This window comes from Sinocyclocheilus grahami, unplaced genomic scaffold (assembly GCF_001515645.1).
Source record: "Sinocyclocheilus grahami isolate Dianchi unplaced genomic scaffold, SAMN03320097.WGS_v1.1 scaffold1284.1, whole genome shotgun sequence".
Lineage (NCBI taxonomy): Eukaryota > Metazoa > Chordata > Actinopteri > Cypriniformes > Cyprinidae > Sinocyclocheilus > Sinocyclocheilus grahami.
Window position 1 is genome coordinate 249,790 of NW_015506463.1, and position 25,877 is coordinate 275,666.

The 25,877-nt window shown below is 38.4% G+C and overlaps 2 long non-coding RNA genes across 2 annotated transcripts; both read right to left on the reverse strand.

Moving 5' to 3' along the window:
• Window positions 1-10,832: 10,832 nt before the first annotated feature.
• LOC107568825 (uncharacterized) lies at window positions 10,833-13,663 on the reverse strand. The gene is made up of 3 exons (XR_001606811.1): window positions 13,588-13,663; window positions 11,205-11,306; window positions 10,833-10,911 (listed from the first exon to the last, which is right to left on the reverse strand). It is a non-coding gene; the product is annotated as an uncharacterized lncRNA (long non-coding RNA).
• Window positions 13,664-17,376: 3,713 nt separating this feature from the next.
• On the reverse strand, window positions 17,377-22,160 carry LOC107568824 (uncharacterized). The gene is made up of 3 exons (XR_001606810.1): window positions 22,127-22,160; window positions 18,163-18,341; window positions 17,377-17,637 (listed from the first exon to the last, which is right to left on the reverse strand). It is a non-coding gene; the product is annotated as an uncharacterized lncRNA (long non-coding RNA).
• Window positions 22,161-25,877: the final 3,717 nt, after the last annotated feature.

Consider the following 25,877-nt stretch of genomic DNA (forward strand, 5'->3'; position numbering starts at 1 on the left):
AACTGAAAGCAAGGCAGTCTCAGTCGAATGTCCACTTCTGAAGCCAGATTGGTTTCTGTCCAGGACGTTGTTCTGTGTGAGAAAGGCTGAGACTTGATTGAACACAACTCGTTCAAGTGTTTTTGCAATGAAAGGTAGAAGGGAAACCGGTCTGTAGTTCTCTAAAAGAGTTGGGTTAAGAGTGGGTTTCTTAAGAAGTGGGGTTACACGAGCCTGTTTAAATGCTGAGGGAAAAACACCAGTGTGAAGGGATGTGTTAACGATGTGAGTGAGTGCAGGTACAATGGCAGGAGAAACGGCTTGAAGGAGATTAGATGGAATAGGATCAAGCGGACAAGTAGTAGGATGATTGGAAAGGATGAGTTTAGAGACTTCTGCCTCAGAGAGGGGAGAGAAGGATGAAAACGAGTGTATGTTTGCTGGTAAGATGTGTTTGATAGTTTGTGGTGTGGCAAAATGTGCACTGAGGTTTGTAATTTAATTAATGAAGAATGTGGCAAAGTCGTCAGCTGTTAGAGTTGCTGATGTAGACAGTCACTGTTGGGAAATGAAATATTCTATAAACTGCCAGTGTATGAGAGAGTTTTGTATGGTTAATGACTCTTTAAACTCTCTATAAAGTTTGGCAACCCTTTCGAATCAAGTTGGTGATCACAGATATTATATTATATCGCACATTTTCAGTCTGTCATCACTATATTACATCTAGGGATGTAATGGTATGAACATTTCTTATCACGATTATAGTGACCAAAATTATCACGGTTATCAGTATTATCACGCTATTGTTAAAATGTGCTGGAGATGTTAAAAAAGTACCGACACATAAATCACTTCACCAAGTTTTATATTAAAAAATCAATAAACAACAAATAAAATGACTTTTTGTTTGCATAATCACTAAAACAGTAACATTACCAATGATGTTCAGATTTTAAATGACAACTTGACTGACAACAGTTTAATAGCATGTTGAAATATCTAACGTAAATGTTCAAATAAAGCTTTGAAAAAGTTTAATAAAAAGGTATAGCTCACATTTCAGCCTTTAAATAAAGAAAAGATACAAGTCAAAATGATAATTGATTAATAAATGTTTGTATTTTATCTGCTCCATAATAATTCTAGATAACTTATCTGAATTGTTTAAATGTGTAGAATCCACATAAGCTTGTTTTTCATCAACCGGACAAAATTTATAGCAGGGCATGCAAATTCTGTCCGCTTTTGGCCAGACAAAAACCGCACACAGGCTGAATGTAAATATAAGTCTCTGTAAATCCACTCACTGACAGCAGGTGGCGCTTATGGAAAAGCAGAATTAGAGCCATTTCCCATAACCTCCGTATTGTGATTAAGAACACTTCCTTTAGGTATTACATGGAGCGAAGATGTTTTCATTCAAAACTAAACTACTCTGCATGCTGTGCACACGTGAGACTGTTACTTAAAACTGTGCTTTATGCTGGACAGTATTTATTTATCATGAGTTGTTCAAATCTCGGTAATCTAATACGGTTTTAATGATAATTAAAAGATGAAATGGTAATACTAACCGTGGGGAATTTTATCATGATTTATCGTCAAACCGGTAATCGTTACATCCCTAATTACATCAGACGAGTCTTTCTGTCAACCTAAACCTATTTTCTACTATCTGTATAAAACAATTAATTTGTCTTTTATAAATGGGAGTGCAGCAAATTCATGACAATGTTTTACATTAAGCTACCCATAAATGTTATGATGAAAATGTTCTTAAAAAACATCTAGTGAAGAAATGCTATAAAGTAAATTTTAAAGTTTTTTTCCCCCAAGCTATTTTTAAAACATCTGCTGCATGGATAAAAAAATAAATGTAAAAAATCTGCTATACACATATCAGTCAAAATTGTGTTGAGAGAAAAGAATAATCAGCAAATCCTTTTAATTTTACGGTATTCAGAACAGAGTAAAACACAAATCAGAAAATATAAGCAGCTATAAAATTATTAGTTATAAACAACATATAAACATCTAGAAAAAACAAAGATTTATTTAAAGAGAGATGTACCTACATCTCATTCTGCACAAATACAAATGTTTCCCACGAGAGGCTCCGGCGCAATCACTTGGATTTTTTTCCTTATTACAGTGGAAATAACTTGAAATACTCTGTCATTTTGGTTATACAGATAAGAATAAGACATTAATAGAAAATGTAAAGGGTTTACTTTGAATGGGTATGTTAATGTTAATCTAATGTTTTTCTCAGTTAACGGTGAATGATTGGTTAACGAGTGTTGGGAGTCGGTCAGGAAAATTAACCAAAATGAACATCCCTAAAGTTTTTGATGTCCCCATCACGCAGTCTGTGTTGATTGTGTGCCTGTGACGTCTCTGTAGCGGCTCCTTATTCACCATCAGCTGATCCTGAGGAAACTGTACCGATGTCTAAATACTGAGAGTCCTACAATAAAACACACAGACAGACATATATGAGTATGAGACATTACTGCTGCCACATTGCATCAGCAGATCCATTTTAGAAAACACACAGTATATTCATATTACAACCAGAGATATGAACGAACAACTGATCATAGATTAATAACAGTACATGATCAACAACTACTATCACTTAGAGACTGTCAGAGATTAAAATATGAATTTATTCATAGACCAGTCACATCACAGAATTAAACACAGTTTAAAGTACAGAGACTTAAGTGATGCTTAAGTATTATTTTATATTCTCCAATCACACACACAGGAGGTCTGTTACTCAATTTAGAAACTTTAAATAAACAAACACTCACAACAGTATAATGTCTCCAGTTTATAATGTGGATCCATCCTCAGATCAGAGAGTAACTTCACTGAATCTCCTAGTTTATTCAATGACAGATTCAGTTCTCTCAGGTGTGAGGGGTTTGATCTCAGAGCTGAAGCCAGAGCAGCACAACCTTCATCTGTGATGCCACAAACCCTCAACCTGTAGAGAACAAGGACAGAATGTGAATTGTAGTTGAAGTGCCTGTTGTTTGTTATTGACTCTGGTCTCGGAGCAGGAGAGGAGATATAATGACAAGCACTGCCACAAACTGCTGCTGATGAGATTTATGCATGTTGATGCTCAATGCTTCTGTTTGAAACTGTCATGTGCTTCAAGAATGAACAGACACAGAGCTGAATGTGAGATATTGTTTCATAGTGATATAAGGATGGATCTGTCAGAAGCAGGGGTTGGAGCTAAACTCTGCAGGACTGTGGCCCTCCAGGACTAAGTTTACCTCTCCCTGATATAAGAGGAACATGAAACTGCTGATAGAGCAGCAAATAAATATCTAAAATAAAACATACAGCTTGTGGTTTTACAGGTGTTGAGGGTCTTTCCTTTTATCAATGATAATGCTGAACGCTGAAGTGATCATAACTTTCATTCACTCATTGATCATTGTAGTACTGAGTTAAAACTAAACATGTTCAGACTCTTGTCTGTTCAACTCTAAACCTCTGGGATATTCATCCAGCAGTAAGTCACAGATGCTCTGGATTACTATTGTACATGTTATCTGAAAGTTCTTTAATAATCAAACTATCATAAGCAATGCATGTGATGTAATGGAAATGAATTAAATTAACTTAATCAGTCATTTCGGCTGAAATTTGAACATTGCTGATTTTATTCTTAGAATTATCATTAAAGGATGTTTTACTGAGGACTAAGACATGTGAGACAATCAGAGAGATCTTACCACAGTGTCTCCAGTTTACAGTGAGGATTCTGTAGTACATCAGAAAGCAGCTTCACTGAATCTCCTAGTTCATTCCTCGACAGATTCAGTTCTCTCAGGTGTGAGGGGTTTGATCTCAGAGCTGAAGCCAGAGCAGCACAACCTTCATCTGTGACACCACAATAACTCAACCTGTAGAGAACAATGTCACACTCTTCACTCTCTCAGATCAGATCAGTTTATCTGTGAATGCATTATTAACTGAGGTCTAAAATGTCACAGAACATAAAACATCTAAATTTAATATACAGTATTTAAAGACCCCTGTGGTGAAAATCTTTTAACGTTTTTAACATTGTTAACATTATAAAGCACCATAAGTTTTGATGATTATTTAAGCCATTGAATTCAAGTTAACAAACTCTTTTCTCCGCTGCTGCTTGGATTAACTGTTAAGTTTAACCATCATAGAGTGAAACATGTTTTGTCTTGCCAGTTTACACATTCAAGCATTTTTAACTAAGACACCACGTGATTCCTCTTTCACTTACACACAAAGTTATGTTAAAATACCCACTTTGGCAAGTATTCTAGTAAACACAGTCGGTTATGTCTTAAGTGAATGTAAACAGGTGAGAAAAAAACCTGATGTGTGTCAGTATTAAGTCCATGCATTTGGTCTTAAAGAGACAGCAGCCAATAAATACCGGTTTCTGTCTGCTAATCAAATAACACCACAGCTCTAACAAATATTAATCTGTAATTAACTTGTGCAGTGAGCACTATTGTGTTAAACTTAATTATTACATTTCTGACCCCTAAATGCTGATATTTGTAACTGTGATTTTTTGTTTTCATCTATGCTTATAATTTGTGTAATTGTTCTTGTTTTATTACTAACTTTATTAGTTAAGCTAGTAGTTTTTGCTGTGTAGAAGTAAGGTTGTTTTTTTTTTGCTGATCCGAAAAATTATCTGATCCGTGACTCAAAATCCGTACATGATTCAAACCGTGAGTTTTGTGATCCGCTGCACCACTAACAGTAACTGAAATTTAAATCTGTTAAAAGAAAATAAACTGTTGCACAGATATAATACACTACACATCAATATCTCTTCCCTTTGTGCTTTGAACTTTTTAATGTGGAGTGCTGCATACATCGACTCCCTGTTGCTTCAAGTGCATCATTCTGCGCACCGGATGCTCATACTGTAAGCGCTTTTGCCTCAATGTATTTATTTTGTCCTATCCATCATATGTTGTTGCCTATACGTATAATGCGCTATACATTTAAAAGAAATGTCTTTTCATTTTATAGTATGTTTATATATAAATCTATTGTTTTTCATAAATGGATTTTATAACAATACAAATAGCATCGTGCAACATTTTACCAGATTTAGTGCTACACGTTTATTTGTTCCCCACTTATTTGTTTTTTCACTATATATTTAGATTTTTTTAATTATTGTGCACTGAGTTTTTTTAATAGCATTAGCCGCTGAATTATCCACTAACCTAGTTTATAATATATATTGTTTAATATATTTTTTAAATTGTTTTTTTCTTTATAATTAATTAGTCTGTATTTAGTTGATTGTGAACGAGTGATTACCAGTTCCACACACAGAGATATACAAATTGTACATTGATTTAAAAGAAAGAAAAACTGCACTTGTATCAGGTAATACTGAACCCCAGGTGTCGGAATCGGTATTGGAGGCCAAAAAGACGGATTGGAGCATACCTAGTTCATTGTGCAACAAATGAAGTTGACAGAAATGCATTCAGACAGTTTCTGTTTGTAAGAACTTGAAACCGTTCTGTGTTATTAAGATTGTATTTTGTTTATCTTCAGTTGGATTTTTCACTTGATGGTATTCATTTAATTGCTTCTGTAACAAATGCAGATATCCTCTACTGTACATATAAACTACAGTGAACATCAGAACCAATTACCTTTGCAATGCTGTTTATTTTAATACTAAAAAGCTGAGGCTGAACACTTCATATTTACTTTAAATGTGCTTCATGTGTGAGTCATAAATGATCTTACCACAGTATCTCCAGTTTACAGTGAGGATTCTGTAACACATCAGAAAGCAGCTTCACTGAATCTCCTAGTTTATTCCCAGACAGATCCAGTTCTCTCAGGTGTGAGGGGTTTGATCTCAGAGCTGAAGCCAGAGCAGCACAACCCTCATCTGTGACGCCACAATTCCTCAACCTGTAGAGAACAGTAACACACTCTTCACTCTCTCAGATCCCATCAGTTTAACTGTGAATCCATTATTAAAGATAAAGTACAAACTTAAAGCACAAATCAATGTTTGATGGATCATTGGACTGAGATCTAAAATGTCACATAACACAAAACATGATAACAAAACATCCAAAGTATCATTCAAGCAGGATAAATATTTCTTATATGCACTATATCTGTATTTTATGCAAAATGTCTGTCTTATGCAAATCTATCTTCATTGATGACATTCATTCGCACACTAGTTGTCACAGTGTCTGGTTGTGGTGCGCTGGACTGGCCGCTTGAGGGCGTGCTTCCCGTTCACTGTTACATGTGTTGAACTCTAATTCCTATAGTCCTTTGCTTTGTCGTTTCTGTTCTGATCATGATCACCTGTTGGTAATTTACTCATCATTTCATCACTACTTATACCATGCTCACACTGTCTGTCTTTGCTGCAGTATTGTTTGAGGTTACGTCGTGTTGTCTGTTCCCTGTGTTTTGAATTTACCTTTTGCCTAATTTTTGTTCTGTTTTTTGGATTATTTGTTACTTTAATAAACATACTCCACTTGGATCTAACTTTGTTTTCTCTCAGTGTTCCGTGACAGAATACTGCAGCCAGTACAACATCCAGCAGTTTGTTTGGCCTTTGCCTTAATTTGGACAATGGACATGCGGAAATACCCCTCCTGCTACTGGGAAGGAGCGAGTGGCTCGACACCGGGCTCTGATGGCTCTGAGGCAGCAGGGAATGGAGTTTGGAGGTTTTGCCCAGACCTTTCGGATGTTTTCGGTGGGGCTGAATTATAATGAGGCTGCACTTAAGGACTTCTTTAATGTCTGTTTGGATGATCTTTTGCCCCAGTGGGAAATGGAGGGACTCAGGATCCTGGATTTCTGGGGCTTCGTCAAGTATCTCCATAGTCGAAGTCAGTGGGCAATACCAGGCCAATCAGAACCCTTCCACAGGGATTTTCCCACCACCTCTACCCTTCAGACTCCCACTGAGCAGCAGAGGGCGAGAAGGAGGACAGTAGAGTCCGCTCCAGTCCGGGAGCTCACCGAGCCCACTCCAGAGCCCGCTCCAGTCCGGGAGCTCACAGAGCCCACTCCAGAGCCCGCTCCAGTCCGGGAGCTGACAGAGTCCATTTATGAACTCCCTTCAGTCCAGGACCCCTCTGAGCCCACTTTAGAGTCTGCTCCAGTACAGGAGTTTATGGAATCCGCTCCAATTCAGGAGCTCTTAGACCCCATTTATGAACTCAGTTCAGTCTGGGACCCCTCTGAGTCCACTCCAGAGCCCGCTCCAGTCCGGGAGCTCACAGAGTCCATTTATGAACTCACTTCAGTCCAGGACCCCTCTGAGCCCACTTTAGAGCCTGCTCCAGTCCAGGAGCTTACAAGGTCCACTTCTGAGCCTGCTCCAGTCCAGGAGTTCATGGAGCCCACTCCAGGACATGCTCCAGTTCAGGAGCTCACAAGGTCCAATTCTGAGCCTGCTCCAGTCCAGGACCTCACAGAGTCCACTCCAGAGCCCGCTCCAGTCCGGGAGCTCACAGAGTCCATTTATGAACTCACTTCAGTCCGGGACCCCTCTGAGCCCACTTTAGAGCCTGCTCCAGTCCAGGAGCTTACAAGGTCCACTTCTGAGCCTGCTCCAGTCCAGGAGTTCACGGAGCCCACTCCAGGACATGTTCCAGTCCAGGAGCTCACAAGGTCCAATTCTGAGCCTGCTCCAGTCCAGGAGCTCACTGAGTCCACTCCAGGACATGCTCCAGTCCAGGAGCTCACAAGGTCCAATTCTGAGTCTGCTCTAGTTCAGGAGTTTACGGAATCCACTCCAGGGGATGCTCCAGTTCAGGAGCTCTTAGACCCCATTTTTTAACTCTCTTCAGTCTGGGACCCCTCTGAGTCCACTTTAGAGCCTGCTCCAGTCCAGGAGCTCACGAAGTCCACTCCAGGACATGCTCCAGTCCAGGAGCTTACAAGGGCCCCTTCTAAGCCTGCTCCAGTTCAGGAGTTCACGGATTCTAAGAGCTCCTGGTCTGGAGCAGGTCCTGGAGTGGGCTCCATTAAGGAACTCATTCCAGTCTGTGAACCCTCCGAGTCCATTCCAGAACCTGTCCAGGCAGGATTCCGACTTGGCTCTGGTTACCCGCTTGGGTTCCTGTTTGGCAGGAGCCTCACTGGCTCATTCCTCCGGCTCCATCCTGGCTATCTGCTGGGGTTCCTGTGTGGTTGCGGCCTTTCTGGTTCATCCTGCCGGCCCCGCCTTGGCCTTTCACCCTGCCGGTTCTGTGCTCATGCCCTGGTCTATCTCTGTCCTCTGGCCCCCTTCCATTGTATGGTCCTGGCCCGCCGTCCCTCCCCCTGGTCCGCCTCAGTTCCCCCTCCCTCCTGAACTTTTGTTCTGCATCCTCTAGGTTTCCCCATAGCGACCCCTAGAGGACGCAGTTCAAAGTTCCCATGAAAGGGAAACAGCGTTTTCTTTACTCACTTTAAACGCTGTCTATAAAGGCTAATGTTTTTGTGTTTAAAGAGCAGAGAAGAGTCTTAGGATTGCCGTCTAGTTGTAGCCAATACACTTTTGTAAGTTTTAAATATCCTGTGCATAGCGGTTAATCTTTTATATCGTGAGATTTTGGTCAAATGTAAACAACAAGAAAACCTGAGTGCCCATATAGCCACAAACTTTATAACCTGTAAATTGATGAAAATGTAATGCAATTAATTTACTGCCTTAGATTAACTACCCATTCTAATGACGGACAAAACACATAGCCTACTCCGACATTCGCTCGTCAAAAACCCTGTTAACACCATTTGAGCAGTGCTGGGCAGTAACGCATTACTTGGTAACGAGTTACTGTAATTTGATTACTTTTTTAGTAACGGAGTAATTTAACGCGTTATAATTTTCTAAATAGTAATTTGAGTAATAAATAGTTACAAGCTGAGTTCTCTATACGTTACTGCCACATTACATTATTGACAGATTGCAGTGATTTATAATCTAGAGATTGTAAAAAGGATGTAGCTCACGCAGTGTCGAGTCAAGTGCCAGTGGATTAGAGACCTGCTCTCGCGAGACCCGACGCAACAGCAGTGCGGCGCAGGACAAGACTTGATAGGCAAGTTCAGAGACTCGTGTGTGTGTGTGCGGGATGTGGGAGAATAAAATGATTCACGGGACTCCCGCAAAATAGAAATATCTAAACATAAAATATCTGAAACAAATAAATTATTCATCTATTGCACAAAAGCAACATGAACTAATCTAAAATATAAATGATTAACAGAAAGCGTATGCAGAGTTTCTATTTAGGCTATAACACGTGTTTGAAAATAACAGTATTCTGTGAATGTTGATGCTTTAATAACATATATTTATCGGGAGCGTGTATGCTGGGATTTCATAAATTTAATGGAGAAAAATGTAATGTAACCAGTAATTTAACTAATTACTAAATACTTTTTGAAATAAAGTAATCAGAACAGTAATTAATAACGTGATTACTTTTAAAAGGAGTAATCAGTAATCAGTAATTTAATAAAAATTTTCAGAGTAACTTGCCCAACACTGCATTTGAGCATGATTTTCAGAAAATGTTAAGTGCAAGTGTCTGATCATATATGAAGCCAAAATACCAACTCTAACGACGCATTGTTTAATTATTGGGGGACAAAACTTTTTTGTTTTAGTGCTTAGTGGTGTGCCGTGAGATTTTTTACTTATCAAATCTGTGCAATGGCAGAAGAACGGTTGGGAAACACTGCACTGCATAGCATGTGTGAGTCATATACAGTATGATCTTACCACAGTTTCTCCAGTTTACAGTGAGGATCCTCCAGTACAGCAGAGAGCAGCTTCATACTAGAACTTTTTAGTTTATTCCCAGTCAGATCCAGTTCTCTCAGGTGTGAGGGGTTTGATCTCAGAGCTGAAGCCAGAGCAGCACAACCTTCATCTGTGACGCCATAATTACTCATCCTGTAGAGAGATGAAAATCATACATGTGAAACACTATCAAACAGCTATCAAATACGCAAACAAACTTGCTGCAATGAACAACAACTTGCAATTCCAATACAATTAAATTAATTCAAACCATGAGAGAGAAAAAAACTGCACATGCATTTCTTAATGTCAAATTTTCCATGTTTCACGGGCAAATTGACACAAAAAATGTTAAGACTGGATTAAATCAACATTCATCTATTAATTGAGTAAAATTGTAATTGTATGTAATTGTATTGTAATTGAGTAAAAATGAAATTAATTTAATTAAACTTCTAACTGCTTTAACATGTTTAAAAATAATCCACGTGCTGGACTGTGAACTGTCAGATAGTTTTTGTGTTTTAATATACGTTTAAATCTAGCTCTTGTCATTCCAGATGCCCTTCTGTAAATTTTTTTAACTCAAAAAATATAAATAAACAATTATAATTAATAACTACCTTGTAGATTTCAATTGTTGTCTTCAAAAGTGTGTGTTCAAGTATGCTGCTATTTTGCTCCATTAACTGATACATCAGATTTTAGGAGATTTGAGCTGCTGTATATATGAGCTGCTTCTCCACTTGCTCTTGATTTCTGCTTGGTCTTTTATGCCAGATGAGACATATTTAAATTCTTTATTTATGTTCATTTTAACATTTTTAATTTGAAAATCTGAATTATTTACATGCGACTTCTCTGACTTTGTTTGAATGCCTAAATAAATCTTTTACAGTGTCAATGTATTGAAAATATAAAAATGCTGACCACTAAAATAATAGCTACAGCACTGAAGATTTATGAGCTTTTAATGTGATGATGCACTGCATTAAACTAATCCCACAGTTTACCTCACACCAGGATACGTGCTGTCTTGTGGTTGATTCATAGACTGGTCATACTTCTTACACATAGGTGTTGTTACGGATCTGTGTTGCAGGATTGACCTTGAATCAAGAATCAAACACTCTGATATTGGTGACATTTTTTCTCATTACCTTAATAACAGTTGTGACTTTATTAAAAGTGCACCTGCTCAAATTCACAAATAAATACCCTTTAAATAAACAGAAAAAAGAAGAAAAAATTGTACCCTGTGCTCTATATCTGCTTGTTGTCATTACATTTCCTAGCCAAATTTTTGCTCATTTATTTATTATAGTATAATTATGACAGTTTAATTAAAAATATCTTAGTATAATCACATCTTTTATAAACAATTTAATATTTAAGGTCAAACCTTGTTTCATCACTCTTAAAATCAACTGGATGACCCAAAGATTCGTCACTCCTCATAGACACACAGCTGGGCTCTGCTTCTGATTTCTTCTGTTGAACTGAACTATAACAAAAGAATCCTTTGAACTACTTTATAATTAACTGTAATATTGAATTTTGATTTGAATTTTTTTTTATCTTTTCATCATTACTCTGTTGATATGGAAACTATAAACTAAAGTTCTTTCATAAACTCTCTGCCGTAATAACTAATACAAATACCATAACATGAATATTAAATATAAGACATGAATATGAAAAAACATGAATATGTTTTAAATATAAAACAAAAACACGACATAAATATGACAGACAGCTATGGCTCTGATCTATTCTGCTGAACAGATTTAATGATGACATTCATTTTAATAAAGAAAAAATTAAAATCATAAAAAAACCTTCATAAGCATGTTCTATTGTCTCATTTTTAACTTAAAAAACACTGAAAGGGTGTTATGTGTGTTATTTTTTTTACTGAGAAGCAGCATTTAAAAACATCATGGCCGTCTGTTGTGGGAAAATACTCACCCTCATATAAAAGTTGATGTATTATCTCATATATTTGCAATATTTGCATGTTTAAAAAGTTGTTGTTAAGTTGTAGCTTATTAGGTTTATAGACTTTATGTCTGGGTGTCAAACGCAGTTTCTGGAGGGCCGCAGCCCTTCAGAGTTTCAACCCTGCTCTAATGGTGCTTTCAAGTCATGTCAGATTGATCGTAATTACGAGTTGAAAGCACATGAATGCCACCACAAGCTCATTATTACAAGTGGAAGACTCGAAATTTTCTTCAAGCCCTAAGTTTCTGAATTGGGGGCGTGTCAGTAAGAAAACGTGTTGGATGCAATGGACGCAGCTAAACACTATAGATATGCAGCGTCTCTAGTGATGGTACATTTGTTGAAATTAATAATTTTTTTTTGTAATGTAAAATAAAACTATAAGTTACATATATAAAATATTATATTATTGTATAATTACTATAGAATATGTAATGATTCAGTTTACATTACCTTCATTAAGAATTTATGAGATATATTGAGACATATTGAATTAAAACAGAAAAAAAGCAAAAACATGATGCACATTATTTATTCATCATTTTGTAGATGTAGAGTTAAAAATCATAGAATTGTGAAAAAGTGACTTGAATACACCTGATGTCGTAATTATGTCTCAACTCGTAAGTACGATTGTCCCAGCAAGACTTGAACGCAGCATAACACACATACCAAATAAACCTGAAGGACCTGTTTAGCTGGATCAGGTGTGTTTAATTATAGTTAGAGCTAAACTCTGCAGGGTGTGGCCCTCCAGGAACTGAGTTTGACACCCTGCTTTAGACTTTGTAGCCTATTTCAGAAAATCAGTTCAATACTTCAAACTCTTAAATTATGATTTATTGTCAATCATTTAATTTCATTTAGTTAGCAATACTGAATTTAGTTTTAGATCAACAAGACATGGATTATTTTTCAGGCATGTGTATATACACACACACATATACATAAGTATATGCATCTATGAAATAAGCTACTCCTCAAAAACATATGCAAACTTGTGTATAAAAATGTACAAAATATATGTTTGCATGTGTTTTTGTTTAGTATTGTATTCATACATCAGGTTTTTATGGCTCATATATACAATTCATTGCAATTCAGTGATTATTGAGAGATAAACAAATAAACCTTCCTCAAAAGCATGTTGTGTCATATTCAACAAATATTACTTTTTAACATGAAAAAATTTTACGTTTTTTTTTTTACATTAAAAATTATAAATGCATAATCAAGAAAACCCAAGCTGGTTCAGCCCAGTACATGTTCATCTTGAATTATTAGTAACAATATAAAAGTTTTCTTACATTTACATTATAAAACCATGAAAGATTTCACAGTAAAATTACAAACTATCAATCTGAGGGCATAAAGTAAATTGCACACAACAGGTTTAGCAGCAGAAGTTTTGACCATGTTAATAATTTATGGGCCCTAGAAATGTCTGTATCAAATATGATACAGTAGGATAATATTTTCATAAATACACATTGTTTCACACAATTTTACAACAAATGTTTTAAAAATGTAGCTAAAAAGTTGTAACACGCATTTCCAAACATGCTTTCTGTTTTCAATCAGTTTATACCCGCAAAGAGGCGACGTGGGATACAAACATTAAAATCAAAATAAGTCATGTTTTTTTTTATAAATAAATAAAAAATCACGAATTTGTATTAGCTATTAGTGTTCTAAAAAAGATCAAAATAGCAATAAATGAATTTCCGAATGTATCTTTATGGTCTTGCCGTTTTTAGGGTTAATATAGTATGTATTGAAAGTACCTGCATCCTGGAGAAAGCTCTTGATCTCGGGGTGTCTGTGTGTGATTCATGATGAAGAGTGAGATCTCCAGCACTTACTCTGAGTGGAAATGACAAACTAATCATTCAGCTGAACGGATCCTGAATGTCAGGACCTACTCATTGTTGAAATCATACTCTAGATTTAATACAGTCACATGGAATTGAAGTTAATGGCATTGAAATTCTGCAGCAGAGTGATGATATCTCAGATCATTATCTACTGTTGTATATGCCATATAGCTAAAGTTGTAAATTCAACTCCTTGTTACAAGTATGATAGAACCATCCCTTCTACCGCAAAAGACTGCTTTGTTAATAATCTTTCTGACTTGTTTCAATTTCTCAGCATATCCAATTGCTCAGAAAAACGTGATGATGTAACAATGTATTGACTCTCTTTTCCAGAACTTTAGACACTGTTGCTACTTTGCACTTGAAGAAGATTAAGGAAAACAGTCTGACACCGTGGTATAACGAGCACACTTGCGCCCTAAAGAGAGCAGCTGGAGGAAAACAAAACTAGAGGGGTTTCGCATTGCATGGAGTGAAAGTACTTCTACTTATAGAAAAGCTCTAAAAACTGCTGGATTTTCTTACTTTTCATCTCTTTAAGAAGAAAACAAACACAACACCACACATTTATTCAGTACAGTGGGTAAATTAACAAAAAATAAAGCATCAACAGGTGTTGACATTTCCCAGCAGCACAGCAGTAATGACTTTATGAACATCTTAAATTCTAAGATCGATACTATTAGAGTTAAAATTATAACCATGCAGCAGTCAGCTACAGTATCGCATCAGATAGTGTGCTATAGATCCCCTGAGGAACAATTCCACTCATTCTCTGCTACAGGAGAGGAAGAATTGTATGAACTTGTTAAATCATCTAAACCAACAACATGTATGTTAGACCCTATTCCATCTAAGCGACTAAAAGACTTGCTTCCAGAAGTCATCAATCCTCTTCTGAATATTATTCGTCATTGTCATTATGTCCCAAAAACCTTCAAACTGGCTGTTATTAAGCCTCTTGTTAAAACAAAAACACAACTTGATCCCAAAGAATTAGTTAATTACAGACCAATCTCAAATCTCCCTTTTCTATCAGCAGGAGTGATGACTCGGTGTGTCCCCCACCTCTTATTGCTTGGGGAGCTCGTGGTCGTACCTTGACCCATCGGCCCGTGTAAACGAGTTGAGCTGAAGCGCACAGATAAACCCGCGGCTTCAGCTTCATCAAGTTGTTCCTGATCTTTGTGTCAGGAAAAGGACAGCTTCCCCCATTTTGCAAGGGTGGGACAGACCATCCAAATGTTTCTGTCCTCCCCGAAATGCTCTCCAAATATATACCTGCTACTTCCACCGCTCGGTGCATTTCAGGGTGCAGTAATCTGAAATTGTAAATTCCAAATTGGTATCGCTCTCTCTCAGTGTTGGAGGAAGGAGATGCATCAGGCTTTGAAGACACACTGGTTTCAGAGCATCTGAAAGCCTTTTGGGAGATAGAGTCTCTCGGTATCATCATGAAGCAGACAGACAGTGCTGAGGAGGAGAAGGCTCTTCACAAGTTTGAAAAGACAACTCAGTACAAAATGGATGATATGAAGTTGAACTCCCAGATAACTACAGGATTGCAAAGAAAAGATTTGAGGGTCTTAAGTGAAGGTTACAGTCAGATGTAGTGCTGTGTCACCGGTATAATAAAGTTGTGAATGATTACATTGAGCAAGGCATCAAAGACGTGGTGAAGGAATCGTCTTCTCTGACCGCTGTGAAATACTACATGACTCATCATGCTGTTCTCCGTGAAGACAAGGTAACAACAAAGCTCAGAGAAGTGTTTGATGCCTCCTGACATGACACTGGCTCTCCATCACTTAATGACTGTCTACTTACTGGTCCTAACCTGAATCCTGCTCTGCTCAGCATATTAATAAAATTCAGACTGCTTGCGATTGCATTGACAGCAGATATAAAAAAGGCTTTCTTGCAGATTTCTCTTGCTGAGAAGGACTGAGATGCGGTGGTTTCCTCTGGCTCTCTGCACTGCCTCATGAAGACACAGGTGAGTAGCTGCATGTGTTACGGATGACGAGGGTGGTGTTTGGAGTTTCCCCCAGCCTATTTCTGCTTGCAGCTACAGTGAGAAAACATTTGAAGGAAAATTAAGCCCAACTTCATAGTGAAGATAATAAAGGAATCACTTTATGTGGATGACTTTATCTCAAGTGCAAGTGATGTTGAGAATGCCTTCTCCATAACGTCCACAGCTGGCATGAACCTTTGCAAATGGACAGCGAATTGTTTAGAGTTGAAGGAGAAATGGAAGACAATGATGAATTGCCTTGCACCAGAGAAAGACAAAACCATGATCATAGATAGTTTGTGTCAAACAGAGTGGCTGGAATGCAGTCCTTAACCAACCCTGCAATGAGGTTCCACTGTAAAGGTAAAGCCAACCCAGCAGATCTCCCCACAAGAGGTCAGACTGTAGCCTGTAACCTGAAAGAGAGTGAACTGTGGTGGAAAGGACCTTCATTTCTGACCTACACTGAATCTGTCAGAGGAGAGTGATGGAGATCAAAGTGATGAAGATGTGAGTAATGAGCTAAAACAAGTTCAGCAGATCACTGTGCAACTCAGCAGCAGCAGTGACCAAAGTGAAATGGAACCTGTGCTAAATTTACTGAAGTACAGTAAACTGAAGAAGGTATTTCGGGTCACTGCTTGGATTAAGACACAAGTTCAAGCTCCAAGAGACGAGGTAAGTTGACTGTTGAATATATGTTTGCAGGTGAGAAGTACTGGATTAAAGTGACACACATTTGCAGCTTTAGTCATGAGATTAGTTTGCTAAAGGCTGGTAAAACCCTGAACCTGGGTTGGCTCAAAAATCAGAGACTTCAAAATCTTTATCTTGATGCTGATGAATTCCTGTGTGTTGGAGACAGACTGCAACAGTTGGACTTCAGTTACAGAGAAAAACATCCATGTTTACAACCATGAATTCACCATGCATTCTGGTCTGAGAGACACTCTTGTACAAGTCAGAAGTAGACATTGGGTTGTGCAAGACAGATAACTTCTAAATAGGATTCTGTTGAAATGTACTGTATGCAGATGATTTAAAGCAAACCCCACACAGCAGGACACTGCTCCATTGCCATGAGACAGAATATCAGAGACCCCTCTACTCGAAGTTACTGGCATAGACTTTGCAGATCCACTCTATGTGAAGAATGACTGTTCATGCAAGGCTTATGTTGCTCTGTTCACATGTGCAGTCGTTAGAACAGTGCATTTAGAGCTGGTTTACATCAGTCAGCAGAAAGTTTCCTGTTAGCACTCAAGCGATTTGTTTCCAGAAGAGGTCTGTGCAAGGTCATTTATTCAGACAAACGAGGAAAACAAGACCTCAGCCAATGACACCTGCACACTTCCCGATCAGTGAACGACTAACTTCACTGCCACCAAAACCATTCCCAGCAGACTCTGATCAGACCACTGTGAGTAAATAGGAGATGACAAGGAGGTGGAGATAGAGAAACTGGTTCATGACCAACCTGTGGAATGACCATCTCCTAGACCTGAAGTCTGCACAAACTCACTGATTTGAAAACAGGTGGCATTATTTTCATAAGAGACGTCCACATACCAAGAAAACCCTGGAAATTAGGAAAAATTGAAGAGCTGTTTTACAGATAAGTATAAGACATTAATAGAAACTGTAGAGTGTTCACTTTAATGGGTGTTTTGATGGTTCACATAAACTTATCCATTCCAATTTAATTTAAATCTAAATGAACATTCTAATTTTGTCGGTTAACAGTCAATGAATGGTTAACGAGCATTGGGAGTCGGTCAGAAAAATGAACCCCAAATGAACATCCTTTTTTAACATCATTTTATGGGGTCCCAATCACGCAGTCTCTGTTGATTGTGTGACTGTGATGTCTCTGTAGCGGCTCCTTATTCACCATCAGCTGATCCTGAGGAAACTGGACTGATGTCTAAATACTGATAGTCCTACAATAAAACAAACAGACAATCGCATATGAGTATGAGACATTACTGCTGCCACATTGCATCAGCAGATCCATTTCAGAAAAAACACAGTATATTCATATTTCAGCCAGAGATATGACCAGTAAATATTCAACCACTACTATCACTTAGAGCAGGGGTGCTCAACCCTGCTCCTGGCGATCGACTGTCCTGCAAAGTTCAGCTCCAACCCTAATCAAACACACCTGAAGCAACTAATTAGGGTCTTCAGGATAACTTAAAAATTAAAGGCAGGTCTCTTTGATTAGAGTTGGAGCTAAACTTTGCAGGACAGTCGATCGCCAGGAGCAGGGTTGGGCACCCCTGACTTAGAGACTCTGTAAGAGATTAAACTTTTTAAATATTCATAAATCCGTCACATCGCAGAATTAAACCGTTTAAAGTACAGAGACTAAAGTGAAGCTGAATTATCATCTTATATTCTCCAATTACACATACAGGAGGTCTGTTATTCAATTTAGAAACTTTAAATAAACAAACACTCACAATAGCATAATGTCTCCAGTTTGTAATGTGGATCATCCTTCAGATCAGAGAGTAACTTCACTTCAGATTTTCGCAGTTTATTTCCAGACAGATCCAGTTCTCTCAGGTGTGAGGGGTTTGATCTCAGAGCTGAAACCAAAGCAGCACATCCTTCATCTCTGATGCCACAATTATACAACCTGTAGAGAACAATGACACAATGTGAATTGTAGTTGAAATGTCTGTAGTTGGTTATTGACTCTGGTATCAGAGCAGGAGAGGAGATATAATGACAAGCACTGCCACATACTGCTGCTGATAGAATGATATTTATGCATGTTGATGCTCAATGCTTCTGTTTGAAACTGTCATGTGCTTCAGGACTGAACAGACACCGAGCTGAATGTGAGATATTGTTTCATAGTGAAATTGAGATACTGAGATATTGTTTTATAGTGACGGATTTGTCTTAAGAAATAATCACTTGCTCCTCTAATAAACACCTACAGGAGGACATTTGCTTCACAGGAGCCTCGTGTTCCCCATTACATCTCATTTATTAACTCTTGTCATCAAACACATCGTGTCATGTTTGGTCTCATCTGGCAGCTTAAAGGGATAGTCCACCCAAAAATTACAATTCTGTCATTAAACCCTCATGCCGTTCCAAACCCGTAAGCCCTTCCTTCATCTTCGGAACACAAATTACGTGCGTGCGTGCATATGCATTTTTTACATGAAGCAGAAGCAAGTGCGTGCGTCGTGATACTCTTTCCCCAGTGACGGCACGCCGCTGCAGACGGGTTGAGGAGGAGAACAATTGTTGAATAAAGTCATTATTTTTGTTCTCTTTGTGCACAAAAAAGTATTATTGTAGCTTCGTAAAATTACGGTTGAACCCTGAGCTAAGCTACGTTTCTGGGTCTGGGAACATTTCAGTTGTGTTGCTGTCTATGGAGGGTTCACAGAGCTCTCAGGTTTCATCAAAAATATCTCAATTTGTGTTCCGAAGATGAACGAAGTTTCTACGGGTTTGGAATGACATGAGTGTGAGTAATTAATGACAGAATTTTCATTTTGGGGTGAACTAACCCTTTAAAACTGAATAGAAATGTGTTAAACTCAATAGAGATTGTGAATTAGTTGTGTACTCTGCTTTAAAAGTGGGAAAATGTGTTTTGTGATAACTTGTTTTTAACTATTTTTGAGACTTTTATTCAAGAATATGGAATACATGGATCGCATTTTTAATGGCAAAATTCTTGAAACTCTCATAATGCAAACATACAGTATTTAAGTCTGTGAATATGTCTAGAATAACTTTTGATGCTGAATTTTCCACTAACCTAGTTTATAATATATTTTTGGCATAGATAATGTTTATATTTTTTTCTTTATAATGAATTAGCCTGTATTTAGTTGATTGTAAAAAAAAAAAAAGATTATCAGTTCCACATCCAGAGATATTAAAATTCTACATTGAAAAAAAACTGCACTGGTATCGGATCGGGATCTGTATCGGCCAATACTGAACCATAGGTGTCGGAATCAGTATTGGACATGTCTTGGATATTGATATGGCTATTTACCAGTTTCAATGTTATTTTATTTTGCTTGCTTTTAAATTGATGCCATATGCTTGAATATGAAAGTACCTAAAATGCTTTAAATTACATTGATGTAGAGCTTAGATAAATGTGCATGACTTCCTGTGTTTATGCTGTAGAACAGGTGCAAAAAGTAAATTCATGAACTTAATGTTTGCAACTAACCACAAAGGTTACTGAGAGGGTACACAGGGGTGCAGAGGAGGTCTAAAACCACAAGCGGAGGTAAAACAGACAAGACTACAGCAAAGAAGGAGAAGAGTGCTAAGAGAAGATGACAGCATAGGAGAAGATGCAAGGGCATACGAAGAGACTGATATTGAATTGGAGTTTCACAAAAAGTAGTATAAAAAGTCTGAGTAAGCCACTCTTTAGATATTGCCTGCATTAAGCGTGAAGGACACCTGAGGCAAAAAAGACGGAATGGAGCATCCCTAGTTCCCTTTCGAACGGTCTCTCCCGTTGCGTAACATCCATTGGGAAAAACTTCTGTTTTACTCTGTACTGAAGCCCGATTTGTTCACTTTTTTGTAGTTGCGCAAACCAATGGCACTTTAGCTCGCCAGAAAAGGCAGAGGCGACCACTATCCAAGTCGGCTCGAAGCACCATTCATCAAATCATTCTCCTTCAGCGACGAGGATCATCTCTTCAAAAAATAAGGAAGAAGCTCATCCTGCAGCTCACCGCCATAGAAGAGCCCCGGCAGAGGAAAAAGCGAGAAGCTTTCCCCTGTGGCCATCCGGCACTTAAAAGACCAAATTTCTAAGCAAATTTCCTAGCAGCATCGTTTCAAATGTCGCGCCGTGATTGTAGCTCGTGCGGGAAATCATGCAGGATGTAGAAGGGCAAGGAGGGCGTCGCCTGTCTGGATTATCAGCTCCCCTCATCTAATGATCAGATCAATCTTTTTAGGCAGATTAAAAGAGAATGCTGTTACCAATGATTATTATCATTGACAGCTTCGTACTAGATACATCTCCGCGCCCAAATCTATGGCCAAATTGCAGCCCCTATTGCTTAAAATGGCTCTCCTCCTAGCCTTAGCATCGGTTAAGCAAGTGGGTGACTTGCAAGTGCTGTCAGTTAGCGCCTCATGTCTTCAGTTTGGACCTAACGAGTGTAAGATCGCCCTCAAACCAAGACATGGCTGTTCCTATAGTGCTCTCGACTCCGTTCAGAGCACAGGTGATCACCCTGTTGGCGCTCTCCGTTACAGATGGTGAGCAGGGTACTAACTGGCTATGTCCAGTGAGGGCACTGAGAGTGTATTTAGAGCACTCTAGCCTGTTTAGGCAGTCAGAGCAGCTCTTTGTTTGCTTTGCAGGCCGCCAGAAGGGACTGCTGGCCACAAAGCAGCGACTCTCTCGCTGGATTGTAGATGCGATTGCCTTGGCTTACGCCTCAGAAGGCTTCCAATGCCCTATAGGTGTGAGGGCCCACTCCACGAGGGGGATGGCCTCCTCCTGGGCATGGTCCAGCGGGATCTATATTGGTGAGATTTGTGCGGCCACTGGCTGGTCATCGCCGTCCACATATGCCAGATTTTATCATTTGGATTTCCCTGCACTACAGGCACGGATTCTCTCTGTTTAGACCGCCATTCTTCCCCCTTGGGTGAAGTTGGTTATATTTGTGCTTATCAGCTACTAGCTTGTAGCACAGTGTGCTTATGTTCTTGGGAGTCCTTGTCTAGTGCTCCGAGATTGGGCTCGCAGGACAGATTGTTCTGTATCTGCTCATAGATTGCGTGATTGGATGCTGACATAACTTAGGTTCCCTGAAATAAGGGACCGAGCATTGGGTCACTTTCCGCGCCATAAGCTGCACGAGAATCGATGACTGTCGCTTCAGTAGAATGATCTGATGAATGGCGCTCCGAGCAGACTTATTTAGTGGTTGGCTCCGCCCATTCTGGAGGGCTAAAGCGCCACCGATTTGTGCAACTACACAAACGTGAACAAATCAGGCTTCAGTACAGAGTAAAACAGAAGTTTTGCCCAATGTGTGTTACGCAACGCTCATTCCCCTAATCTCAGGGAACCGAGGTTATGTCAGTAACCGGAGTGTTCATTTTGCAAGGAATGAAGCTGACAGAAATGCATACAGACAGTTTTTGTTTGTGAGAACTTGAAACAGTTCTGTGTTGACCAAGATTGTATTTTGTTTATCTTCAGTTGGATTTTATGGTATTTGGTAGTTGATGGTTTTCATGTACTTGCTTCTGTAACAAATGCAGATATCATCTACATACAAACTACAGTGAAAATCAGAACAAATGGCTTTTGCAATGCTGTTTATTTTAATACTAAAAAGCTAAGGCTGAACACTTCATATTTACTTTAAATGTGCTTCATGTGTAAGTCATATATGATCTTACCTCAGTTTCTCCAGTTTACAGTGAGGATTCTGTAGTACATCTGAAAGCAGCTTCACTGAATCTCCTAGTTTATTCCCAGACAGATTCAGTTCTCTCAGGTGTGAGGGGTTTGATCTCAGAGCTGAAGCCAGAGCAGCACAACCTTCATCTGTGATGCCACAAGTATTCAACCTGTAGAGAACAATGACACACTCTTTACTCTCTCAGATCAGATCAGTTTAGCTGTGAATCAGTTATTAAAGATCAAGTTCAAACTTAAAGCACAAATCAATGTTTGATGGATCATTGGACTGAGGTATTAAATGTCACAGAACACAAATCATGATCATAAAACACCCAACGTCTCATTCAAGCAGGATACATAATATTTATTGTATGCCTTACCTAAGTTTCTCCAGTTTACAGTGAGGATTCTGTAGTACATCTGAAAGCAGCTTCACTGAATCTCCTAGTTTATTCCCAGACAGATTCAGTTCTCTCAGGTGTGAGGGGTTTGATCTCAGAGCTGAAGCCAGAGCAGCACAACCTTCATCTGTGATGCCACAAGTATTCAACCTGTAGAGAACAATGACACACTCTTTACTCTCTCAGATCAGATCAGTTTAGCTGTGAATCAGTTATTAAAGATCAAGTTCAAACTTAAAGCACAAATCAATGTTTGATGGATCATTGGACTGAGGTATTAAATGTCACAGAACACAAATCATGATCATAAAACATCCAAAGTCTCATTCAAGAAAAATAAATATTTCTTTATTGAAAGGTACGTTTATGGCCCAATATTAATACTCCCACCACCTCTACTCCGTGTGTTTCTCTGCACAGGCCACGTGCACCCAGGATGCAATCTTTCTGGTCTCCTTCACTCCAGCATCGGGATACACAGACCCTGGGTGCACCAGCAGCGGAAGACGCGAGCCAGGCCCTGGGCGAGGACCTCTCCCCCTCCACCGCCTCCGGTCTTCAAGATCTCCACCTGGAACCGCCTCACCCCTTCGTAAGACGGAACGTGACGCTGTGATCATCGGAGACTCCATCGTCCGGCACGTCCGTGCTACGTTAGCTGAAGATAAAGCGTACACTCACTGTTTCCCTGGTGCTTGTGTTCTCGATGTTTCTGCACAGATACCCGCAATCCTAAAGGGTGACGAGAGCACCGGTACTTTCAGGCATGAAAAACATCAAGCTGTGGCAGACAGAGACTCTGAAGAGGGACTTCAGGAGCCTGACCGAGACGGTGCGCAGCACATCGCCCATGACGAGGATCATCGTGTCAGGACCGCTTCCCACATATCGACATGGACATGAAAGGTTCAGTAGGCTTTTTGCTCTAAATGAATGGTTATTGTCATGGTGTAAAGAACAGAAACTGCTCTTTGTTAATAATTGGAATCTTTTCTGGGAGCATCCTAGGCTTTTTCGGGCTGTTGGCCTGCACCCCAGCAGAGTCGGAGCGGAATTCCTGTCGGACAACATCTCCAGGACGCTTCGCTCCATATGACTAGTAAGCCAATTCTCAAATAACTGCTATGATGGCTTTTGTTATACCCACTTAAATGATAGAAGTACTTGTGTTGTCCAATCTATAAAGACTTTGTCTGTTCCCCAAATAGTGAGGTCAAAATATAAATCTAATACAGGACCTAGAAAAAAAATTCTGATCGTGATTAAACCAGATAAATGCAAAATGAACTAACATTAGATCACTCGCACCCAAAGCAGTTATTGTAAATGAAATGATCACAGATAATCGTTTTGATGTACTCTGCTTGACTGAAACCTGGCTAAAACCTAATGATTATATTGGTCTAAATGAGTCTACTCCACCAAGCTACTGTTATAAGCATGAGCCCCGACAGACTGGTCGTGGTGGCGGTGTTGCAACAATATACAGAGAGATTCTCAATGTTGCTCAGAAAAACAGGATACAGGTTTAACTCATTCGAAATACTCCAGCTTAATGTTACACTGTCAGATATGCAAAATAAATCTATCATATATCTTGCTCTGGCTACTCTGGATAGACCACCAGGGCCGTACGCAGATTTCCTAAAAGAATTAGCAGACTTATTGGTTAATTTTGATAACGTGCTAATTGTCAGAGACTTTAACATTTATGTTGCTAATACAAATGATGCATTAGGACTTGCGTTTACAGACTTCAACTATCAACTTAAGGGTCAAACAAAACATAACCGGGTCCACACATCATTTTAATCATACGATATTTAATTATATCACATGGAATCAATCTTTCTGATATTAATATTGTACCTCAAAGTGATGATGTTACTGACCACTACCTTGTATCGTGCATGCTGCTTATTACTAATATTAAAGGTGCAATAGGTGATTGTCTTCAGAAAATGTTTTTTGTTATGCTGGTTGCAAGTCTCTTCACATCCCGATAACAATCATTAAGTTAAGTGGTCTAAATGTATTTGTCTGTATTTATATATTCTGTGGAAGTCATAGGATCAAGAAATGTTCGTTCAATCAAAACGCTCACCCTTACGAAAAAGAAGTTTATGCAAGTCTGCTATTGGTATACTTCTTTTAAACAAAAAAATAGGAAAGTATACTTTTAGTTTACTTTTTATGTACTTCTCAGAAATGGGCTTTATGTACTTCTCAGAAATATACTTAAAATTATATTTAAGTATACTTGACTTATACTTAGAAAAAGCCTAAATATATTTGAGCTATCTTATGCTCCTAGAATCTGTGTTTTCATTGTTATATGGTAGGGGGCACTAGTTCACATCTTCTGTACAGAATTTCCAAAAAAACAAGTGAAGAAGAAACCGAAACAACAGATGCTTCCACATGTAATCTAGCACTATCATCAGACATAAAATAGCATCAAAACAGTGTAACGTTATGGAATAAAATGTCGACCAATAAAGAGGTAATAATGACTGTCAAGCTTTGGGGTGTTGAGCGACTCTATGAATCCAATTCATAGTATTTTTTTCAGCTTTTTGTTCAAAATGTTATTTCTTTATTTTTTATTTACAAAACTTACCCACATTCAAGTGTTTAAAAAAAGAATGCATGAAGCTAGAATACAATTTGTTTGTTTACAAGCATATACCCTGTTCTTTCTTTTGATGTTTTGTATGTTCATATAACAAAATATATACAAATTAATACCTAAATAGGAACATAGTAGTATATTTAAAGTATGATGTAAAGATGTAAAAAAGAAAACTTACGAGTATACTTGCAGTATAAAACTACTAAACTAGTAGTTTACTGAGACAATACTTCAAAGTGTATTAAAAATGGTACAAGTATTTAATTAGTAAACTATCAGTATACCTAAGTTCACTTTTAGCATAGTTGCAGTACAAGCTAAAAATATTGATGTAAACTAGTTGTGTACTCAAAGTTTACTACTGTTATACTTAAAGTATACTTAAAAGTATACTTTTATATACTAGAAAGTGGGCCAATTTAGTCCCAATAAGTATTGAAATAGTACACTTACTAGTACACTGATATTTGTATACTTGCTACATAAAGTATACTTAAAAATATACTTGAACTTTACTTAAGAATACTTAATACTATAAACTTGAAGTATACTACTTTTTGGTAAGGGCAGTCCGAGCGTTTTAATATGCTTTCCTACCTGCCTGTCAACGTATGTATTAGCATACCTCTGCGCATTCACGTATGCTGTGCAGACAGAGCGAAAATGGCAGTTGTAGTACTTTTAAAGTTTTCTCACCGGTGAATGACACATGAT